General features: G+C 48.0%; 1 protein-coding gene across 1 annotated transcript in view; it reads left to right on the forward strand.

Annotated features, from left to right (window-relative positions):
* The first annotated feature begins 709 nt into the window (after positions 1–709).
* LOC125947225 (cytochrome P450 2C20-like) overlaps positions 710–10,132 on the forward strand; it is an 89,637-nt gene continuing 80,214 nt past the window's right edge. The window contains exon 1 of the mRNA XM_049671632.1: positions 710–847. The gene's annotated coding sequence lies outside the window, so the exon portion shown is untranslated. The remainder of the gene's footprint in view (positions 848–10,132) is intronic.

The raw sequence follows: 10,132 nt of genomic DNA on the forward strand, positions 1-10,132 counted from the left end.
AGCAAGAATGTAACTTCAGCAGAAAAGAATTCTAACTCATGGCGGTACAGGCAAATATTCCCGTGTGTCATTCGAGTATGCCCAAGTTTCTCAACAGCGCTCATAAGCACGTATTTTGAGTTTTATTACTGCAAGCCACAAGGTTATTTGAAGCTCAACGTCCTTTAGAATTCATAATCATCGTCATCAGCTTATATTTATGTCCACTGCAGGACGAAGGCCTCTCCCTGTCATCTCCAATTAACCCTGTCTTGCGCTAGCTTATTCCAACTTGAGTCTGCAAATTTCCTAACTTCATCACCCCACCTAATTTCCTGCCGTCATCGATAACGCTTTCCTTCTCTTGGAATTCATTCTGTAACTCTAATGGTCCACCGATTATCCATCCGACGCATTACATGGCCTTCCAAACTCCATTTTTTCCGCCTCATGTCCACTAAAATATCAGCTATCCCCGTTTGTTCTCTGATTCACAGCGCTCTCTTCCTGTCTCTTAACGTTAGGCCTAAAATTATTCGTTCCATCGCTCTTTGTGCGGTCCTGAACTTGTCAAATTATGGGGCTTTTTTGTCTTTTGGTAAGGCAAAAAGGCAGGTGCTCGCTCAGTCCTGTGGAGACCTTAATTTTTGATCGGATATTAGGTTTCCGGCCACGCTGAAAGCATCCGGTCTCTGCTCGGAGACATGTATGCTGCACAGCTGCTATGAACTTCGAGCGAAATGAATGCCATAAACTATAACGAGTTCAACCGGCGTAGATAATACGACCGCTCAGTAGACATACCGGCTAAGCCAGCTAGGCACAACGACAAACGACGCATTTTGCGTTAGCGGCAACATTCTTCACCGTAAGTGGCATTCCGTTACTCAATTGATGTACTATTCAAAAGCGAAATTTTTCTCGAACACCCACGTAAAAGGTCATGCGCCAACAAAACGTCTGAGAAATTTATTGCTAAATTATGCAGGTGCCAACATTACGGGAATTCCCTGAAAGTGCGAACAGCCTACTAGCGCGTGGCTTCTTCAAATACCACAGCAGCGTCTCTTAAGCACGTAAAACTGCCGCAAGCCGTAAATATGACAAAATCGCTTTATTCGTGGTTTTTTACCCTTATCGACAACAGTATGGACAGTATGTGGCTAGAAGAGAAGGTCGAAGCATTAGCGGTCACGGCACGTATCGGCAGTTCATGTCTGCAGCAGCGGCGCAGCTGTCGATACTTAGATTGGCCTATTCACTCCATGTGCTGGGAGAGAACGACCAGGTGCGAATAATACATTAAATTCTGCAAGAAAAATGAAGTGACCTTTGCAGGGCATTTGACATTAACGTGGAGGAAGAGATGCAATTGCACAGTGGCACTGGTTTGTGCGTCACAAATGATGTTCATGTGGTTCCGAACCATGTGCTTTAGAACCGCGAATTACTTCCGGACCCGCGAGCAGTAGTTCGATGAGGCTTCGTGGGAACCAAGGCAATTATGGTACTTTAGGACAGTCGGGCGGCAGGCTTCTTGTAAATGGGATTCAGCGCACCGCGAGCACACGGCATTGTTCACAGACACTTTTTACGTGGCAAATCTTGAAGCCCTTGTGACACTGTAGGGGCTTCGCTGTGTATGGTCTCGCACAGTATGACTGACGTGGCCAACTTTAACGTGAGAGGGATGGCTGTCTCCCTCAAACACAAGCTTCACGCAGCGTTTGTTTCCGAGTCTGGCGACATGCGTGATGAGAGTGTGTTCTGTTGTTGGCTCTATTAATGTTGGCAAGTCGTCGGTCGAAATGGAAACGTCTACATCTTAACTGACGCCAGCAGTGCCATTATCGCCTGCATGTATCATTGATAGAACTTTTACTTTGTCGGTTTCCGTGACTTTCCGAAGGCTTTGGAGTGTGCTACGGTGCAAAACGTCGGCAGTCAGGACATTCTTCCGTGAGTTTATTCTCACATCTTTAATCTGATTCGGTGGGATTCCTTCGAGTAACAAAAAGATAGCCTGTCTGTTCAGGAGCTGCAAATTGATCATAGGGTCGACGGGCAAGAAGAGCACAGTGTGCGGCTAGTGCTGTGGTATATCCTTCCCGGTTGAAACACATGCCGGCGATGACGCCAGTAGCATTCTTCATTTTGCCGCTCGGCTCATGACAATCTTGAAGTCATTGTCCGACGAGTCGCAGCTGTCCGGATACAATTTGTTGGCCTCGCTGTCTGTGTCGCTTGACTCACTCCCACATTTCCCGGACGTCAGATGACCTCACGGCTGTGCGCCAGGAAGATCATCGGAAAGTTATGAAGCTGGCAAGACTCGATCAGTAAGAGTGGCCCGCACTTCCAAGCACACTACCTGTTACGGAGGCACCTCGAATGCCACCGCCATCGACACCCTCCCCAACCGCTAATGCAAAGACGACTGATGATCGCCTGGTCAGAATTGTGTTCTGTTCACAAATGGATTTTATGCGTGTTCTACTCAGCAACAAGAACTCCGCCTAGGCGCAGATTACGCTGCAGGTGCTGGACTCCCTGGGTCCAGTGCTTGCTGGGCCTTCAGGTAAAGCAATGGCCCGACGAACTCAATCACTTCGATGGGAGGTCGTGAATGCATCTGTCTTTCAATTGAACGCCAGAGGACTTAAGTCGCGCTTGTCTGACTTTGGACAGTTTGTATTCGGGAATCAGTTAGCCGTTATTGTCATTTGTGAGTTTTACTTATAGTCTCCCATCAGACTGTCCGGGTATGAGTGCATTATGTCCTCCACCCATGGGCACTAAAACAAGATAATTGTTTTCGTACGCCGTGACTTTACATATGTTCATCACCCAGTGTCACCTGACAATGAAAAACAATACACGTGTTAAACTGTGAAGAAGAACAAGGTCACTTTCACAATGCTCGGAGACTACTTATTACCATCACGTCGTCTAAGCTGCGAGCGCTTACGGGACATTTTACGACTCTACAGCCGTGCGTGATCACTGGCAATTTTAGCCCATCACTATCTCTGGGGAAGCTTCAGGATAAATTCAACGATTGGTGTCTATTGCCTCTGAAAGAGAACTTTGTTAAGGGATAGAATCCCCAACTATCGGCGAGTAACAGCGTATAGTCGCTTCCTAGACCTTACTTTTGTTTCACGCTCCTTCAGCATAAGGGTTGAATGGTTCTTGGATATGGAAACACGGGGAAGTGAGCACATCCCAACTTATCGGACGATTGAGGTGCTGACTAGCTCCAGGTCTTCCGGTTGAGCTCTCGTAGGGTGCGGACTCATCTCGCATGCAAACCGTACCTTTTCACAAATATCTCCGCAACCGGCTCAAGTAGGCCCTTTATTTTCGCCATGGGGCGCTATAACGTAAAATGATTCCAAACCGTTTTGATTCCAATTTCTGCAATCAGCCTCCGCGATTGGCAAAAATATTTTCGGGCCACTCCCAACTTCGCCCGTCTGTCACGCAACGTCAGGAAAACCGCGACAGCTCCCCATCTGATATAACGTGTACATACTGATTATGCATGATTAAACTGCACAAAAGAAAAATGATCATTCCTGATTCGACGCCTTTTCACCATTAGCCCTCTGCTATTGGTCCAACGTTTTCTGGCTACGTCCACTTCGTATGTCTGTCATGCGACCTAACAAAGCCGCCAAAACTCACCACGTCAAAGTGAGGTGTACGCGAAAAAAATGCAATAATATGCCGAACAAAACTGAAAATTTTTTGGAATAGCCACAGACGGGCCCGTTTCGAAAGAAATAGAAGATGGCTGCCCGCCGATCGCTCAGGCCCTCGCTACTCGCACCTGCCGGTGAGCACGTATTTATTTGCGCATGATAAACCTTTTTGCTTGGCAGTAAAACGTTATCGAGTCCTTTCGGCATGCATACGACATCGCTCTTCCAACTCTTCCTTGCTGAGGATCCGTTTTAGGGGCATTCTTATCCTTCCGTTGCACGCCGCCGCGATTTTCTACCAGCCACCGCAAGCTAAGCAAGGTGAAACGGGCCAATCAGAGAAGCCGGCACCACCCTCTTCATGCGGTTATCTATTTTCACTCTGCTGGCTCGGCCCCATCGAAACCCTTTCCACTAGAGCGTGCTCCTTGCCTCTTGTCAGCCAATTAGATACGAAAAACCGCTGAGTGTAGACAATGTTATTGGTTTTGAAAGCGAACAAAGGTGACCTCCTATAAACGAGGAGAGTGTTTGATTGGGTTGTTCAGACAACGCTGCGGGTCACCTCCCGATGCTTGCGTCGGTGGTTACGTAAATTTGCCGTCAGGAGTTTGGAATCAAAACAGTTTGGAATCATTTTACGTTATAGCGCCCCTGTGCCTTCGCTAAGTGATCGGACACCCATATGGACCTCTGGAGCCACCGGCAACGCAAGGTTTCTTCGGCTTTTAGCAGATTTCTGCTAGCGTCACGCCGTTCGGACACTGGGCGTAACCTTCGCTTAGCTCAACAACGCAGCCTGCCGCTGCTCTCCAGGCCTAACCAGCGCGGATCGAGCAGCTTCGCATTGAATACACCGTGGAAGACGAGGATATCGACCCTGCGGAGCTGACCGACGGGACATGGCAGCACCCGAAAGGATTGATCGACCTATTAGACCTGCAGAAGCGTTTTGCATGCAAGAAAGCTGACTTTCCCGGGCTAACCGGAGAGTTCGCCCTCACGGACGCTTCGGCTCCAGCCAAACGCTAGGTGCGTCTGCCGCGACTGCCGCGGGAGAACCCCTTGCCCCATCTTCCCGAAGTTGATTACAAGAAAATGCTGCGACCCAAATGTGCTGTGACCTTATCCAACATTGTCTCTCCGCACTCTTCAAGGAGATTCATTAAGGCACCAAAATAGACACTGCGGAAGCTTAACAAGCCAGACAGGTGATAGTGCACCCCATCATTAGCACGCCAGACCGAGAGTGGGCGAATGCATATCGGACGATATACGAGGCATAGTGTACAAAGCATATACCGACGAAATGGACCATTTAATTCCAATGCGAACTGACACGCAAGAACTTGCAATTACTGATACCGAATGCGAGAAGACTGGGCAGGTCCAAGCATCTCGTGATCACTTTCGCCGGAAAGGACCTACCGCCCTTAATTCGATACCGATGCTTCACCCTGAACGTGCATCCTTTCAAGGAGAAGCTGGAGGCATGTTTTAACTGCCGGAAGCTGGGGCACCGTGCAGGCGTATGCCCACAATCAAGATCTCAAGCCCCCTGATGCCGGCGATGCGGGGGAACACGCTACTCCATAAGAAAGAGAAAATTCAACGTGCATCCCGCTGTACGTGGTTTGCCACGGAAAACACCCGACCGACAGCCGCAGCTGCAAACACTGTTTCTTTGAACCTAAACATACCGACAAGAGCATAGTCAACAACGCCAAGTGTCAGATACAAACTCCAACCACCAAAGTGACCAGAGAATCCCTCTCCAGGCAAAGGACTCCAGGGACTGTGTTAGACCGATCAGAGTCATTCCCTCAGCTCCGGGGCCGAAACCGAAGCCAGGGCAGATCCTTATCCAGGTCCGATTTGCCCCCATATGACGACACCAACAAGCGAGTGGCCTGGGAAGGCGGCAAGCTCGGTCACCAAATCAAAGCGCACAAACAAACCCACACCCTAAGATTACCACAGAATCCCGACCTAGGAAGGACCCGTCAACGTCGCAACCGCGAGAGGGCCGGTAAAACTCCAGAGCCAGACAAGGAGCCTGAGGAGGAAACAAGCCCACAGCTCAACCCTCCGCCAAGACGCAGCAAGAGTAGCAGGTGAGGGAGCTGGCAGAGCAGACTAAATTACTTCGCCAACAATTGGCAGCAGCCAACGACAAATTCCACAAATAGAAATTAAGCAAACCAAAATCAACCGCCGCCTTTACAAATTAAAAAATTCAGAGCCCTTCCCCTGTAGACGAAATGGGGATAAGCGAAGCTTGTGGCAACACGATGCTATCGCCGGCGTTCCGATTCGTTTGCCCTAAACTTGGGGTCGGCGGCTGTTCGTTGACGCTTGGCCTCAACATCGCACTATCGCAACTCGGCGTTAGGAAGCCCTCACGCTAAAATCGGCACGTCGACGACAAGCCCTTTCCCGAGCGAGTTCACGGTCCCGTTGCTCAAACGCAGCCTGCTCCTCGGCGGAACGAACCACGCGTGGCCTTCCCTTCCGGACGCCAAAACTGATCTGAGGCGAGGGATGGTCGTCTGGTGGTGCGCCAACCCCCTTTCCTTCCCTTTCGTTCCTTTTTCTTCCCTTTTCCTCCCCGCGACACACCAAACTACCCTAATTGGTCACGCGCGTCACGGGATCCGGCGCTGGCGCACCTTTCGCCGCACCTGCTCTTTCTTTCCTTCTTCCTTTCTTTCTTTCTTTCTTTACTTCCTTCCTTTTATCTTTATTGTCCCTGGCTCATACCCGCATTGGATATGCTAGCCGGGTATGGAAACTGACAAGATACGGGTATAGAAGCGAAAAGCAACTTGCCCAGCAGAGTCAATAGGGGAAAACAGAGAAAACGTTTACGGGATAGATTCGCGTATAGCTAAGCTGGAAGCCGTGATGAGCTCGCGTATAGCTAAGCTGGAAACCACGAGGGAAAAATTTGTAACCAATATGAATAACTTAGTCACGCAAGTTAAACAACAAACCGACAATATTGCAATTTTAAGTGTAACAGTAAGATCGCTAGCGATTCATACAGGACTCGATAAAGTACAACATACGCCTATAACTCTTTCACACCCGCAAGGTAGTGGCGAGTAACCTGAGGTAATAGCAACTAATGCGGATGTTCGCCTCCTTGCAGGGGGCCTAATAAAATCACATAGCGTAGGCACTGCACGTGTTGACCCTCATAAACGTTCGTTATGGTCGAAGCACCCATATCTATAAGGCAGCGGAATTGCAGAGGCTTTAGGCAGAAACGCCGAGCCCCGGAATACACGACCCAACATTATCAAATGAAACCCGACATCGTGGCTCTCCGAAAGACGGGCGTCAAAGCCAAGCTATCGGCTTTCACAACCTACAATGAAATTCTACCGCATGGCAACTGCCCAACTACGGCGCTCATGGTTCATAGAAACCTCACGCCAAATGCACTAGAATACGAGGCTGTGTCTTGTACTTCTGTCGAAATCTTACCACATAAGCGATCAGATCAAACTCTATACATTCTAGACATATACAGCCCTCCAAGAGACAATAGTCAAGCCACATCTAAACTAATGGTAAAAGCCTATAAATATGCAAATAGAGCACCGCTTGTAATATTAGGCAATTTCAACGCCCAGCACTCGGGCAAGGGTTATCAAAAGTGCGCAAAGAAGAGCACAAAGCCCTGGGAGACCACCCAAGATTACGGTTTCACCCTCCTAAACAACCCGGAACGCCCTACACGCATAGGGAACAGCGTTAGTAGTAATATTTCCCCGACCTGACTTTCATCAGAAACATTGAAAATGCCATATGGCAAAACACAGAGGAAAATGTGGGAGCGATCACTACATCTTAACCACGACAATCTCCTCTAACGGATATAAAAGATACAAACCCACGATCAAGGACACCAGATGGGATGCTTTCCGCTACATCCGAGACAAGCGCGAACCCATGTTAATCACTAACCTCAAAGAATGGGTATCCACCCTGGTTCAAGATGCAAACAATGCAACCACAGAAGCAGAAATGGGGGACGATGGTCCAACACCGGACGCCGCATTAATCCATCGGTGAGATGCGCAAAAAAGCCTTCAAAAAAGATGGCTTACACAAAAGCACAACAGAAATCCGCGCAAACGATTAGCACAAGTAGAAAGGCAGTTGAGGAATACTCCCTATTTCTTAGCCAAGAGAACTGGCATTAATGGTGCGATCATTTAAATGGACAACTAGGATGTAAAAATGCCTGGTTTCTACTCAAACATCTAATTGGCGCAAACCAGACCAAAACGGCCTTACGAAAGAACTTCCAAGGAATCAGTCATTCCTTCCCGGTGAACAATCACCTCATCAAAGATCTGAAAGATCGTTATTTGACCGTCAATGACCCCTGCTGCCTACACAGGAAACGGCATTTAGTAGTTGGATAGGGACATTGGGGAAGCGGAGGTCCCGGCGATCTTAAGCAGAATCAAAACCACTGCAGCCGCTGGTGAAGAAGGTGTCACGAACAAAATGCTACGCAATTTAGACGATCATTCAATCGCCGAAATTACTCAGCTTTTCAACACTCACTGGAAAGAGGGCCCAATTCCCTCTAGTTGGAAGCCCACCAAGGTGATATTCATACCTAAACCTGGCAAAAAGCAAGAACTGAGAAGCCTTTGTCCCATTTCATTAACCTCATGCCTAGGCAAGGAGATGGAACATGTCATCTTAAACAGACTAAACGAATATGAAGAGAGCAAAGGTCTTGTTCCCCATAACATGGTAGGTTTTAGACCCAGCCTATCTACACAAGACATAATGGGGCAGATACAAAATGAATCGATATTAACCAACCTGACCCAGATCAATGTGCGGCACCAAACTTTTGCCTACATTGCAGAATTCCTCAAAGAAAGAACGGCTGTAATTCAGCTAGGAGAGATCCAGAGTGGACGCTTTACTCTAGGAACGAGAGGCACTCCGCAAAGGTCTCTCCTGTCGCCATTTCTGTTTAATATCACAATGCGGGAGTTACACCCTCTACCGCTAGTAAAACATTTCATTTACTCAGATGACATCACCATCTGGACAAACAGTGGCTCAGACGGCGAATTCACAAACGCACTACAGGAAGCAACGGACACGTTACAGTGTTCTGTTAAACAGAACGGTCTAATATGCTCGCCGAACAAATCTGAACGTTTTATCTCAGAAACACCCACGTGGGATCAACCTTCTCCCATTAGTGTTTTTGTGGAAAGTGGAGCAGTTCCACCTGTGCTATTAGGATATTGATATTGGGATTGTTAATAGTACATAATACACATAATTCCAAGGCTATTACGAAGCTACGAGCCACAGCCCGACAAATATGCGGCCTCCTCAGACGAGTAGCCACACGACATAATGACATGAAGAGGCAGATTTATTCCGGCTTACCCAAACTTTTTTGATCATCCGCATAGTACATTCTTTCCCCTTCTACAATCTTCGACTGGCTGACAATAAGAAAATAAATGGTATAATCCGCCAAGTATATAAGATGACACTAGGACTTTCGAGATACGCCAACTACTAGAACTAGGTGTGCATAATACTCTCGATGAGTTAATAGAAGCACACAAGACCGCAGAGTTAGCTCGTCTATCAAATACCGAAACGGGTAGAAATGTTCTACGCAGACTAAACCTAAATCCCACTATGAACTCTGATGGACGAATTTCGCTACCGTAAATGGTCAGGTGAGGTAGTCAAACCACTCCCCAAAAACATGCTTTAGGGCATACATGATGGCAGGCGGTCTGCCAGGGCCAAGGCCCTTCCCGAAAAACACAGAAATGACAGTTTCGTCGCGTATGTAGATACGGCCAAGCAGAACGAAACGTGATAGGTACTCAGCGTAGTAGCTGGGGAAGGGCGAATCATAAACGCCGCCACCATTAAAGCACCATCCGCACTAGAGGCCAAAGAGATGGCGAGCCGTGGCAAATCACGGTGCTCCCTCGTGACAGTTATCATATTTGCCAATGCATCCACCCCATTGTCAGAGTAAACGCCGCTCACAACAGCCGCGTCACATCAGGGAGGAGCTTTGCACCGATCCTAACTCTCTTGCATGCGTAATCATGGAAACGACTAAAATTTGGAGTCAGATATGTTACAGCGCAGACACGTTAGAAGGATTCTTCCTACTGATACTGTGTAGAAACACGACTGCCTCTAACTTTTCAATATAAACACACCCAGTTACTGCAGTCAACAAAAAGTTAAGTATTAAATTTTAGTTTATTGGGCTGCTGACAGCGATAATTATCATCTCACCTTGTGCCCCCCTGGCGACATAAGTTATTTGCGCAGGTGATCTTCGCGTGCCTCCCAGTGCCTAATTTTAAGACAACCATGAACACCCTGTTTATGAGATATAGAGGGAGGAGGCAGTTGGTTCGCTGTTTGCC

The sequence above is a fragment of the Dermacentor silvarum genome, chromosome 7 (genome assembly GCF_013339745.2).
Source record: "Dermacentor silvarum isolate Dsil-2018 chromosome 7, BIME_Dsil_1.4, whole genome shotgun sequence".
NCBI lineage: Eukaryota > Metazoa > Arthropoda > Arachnida > Ixodida > Ixodidae > Dermacentor > Dermacentor silvarum.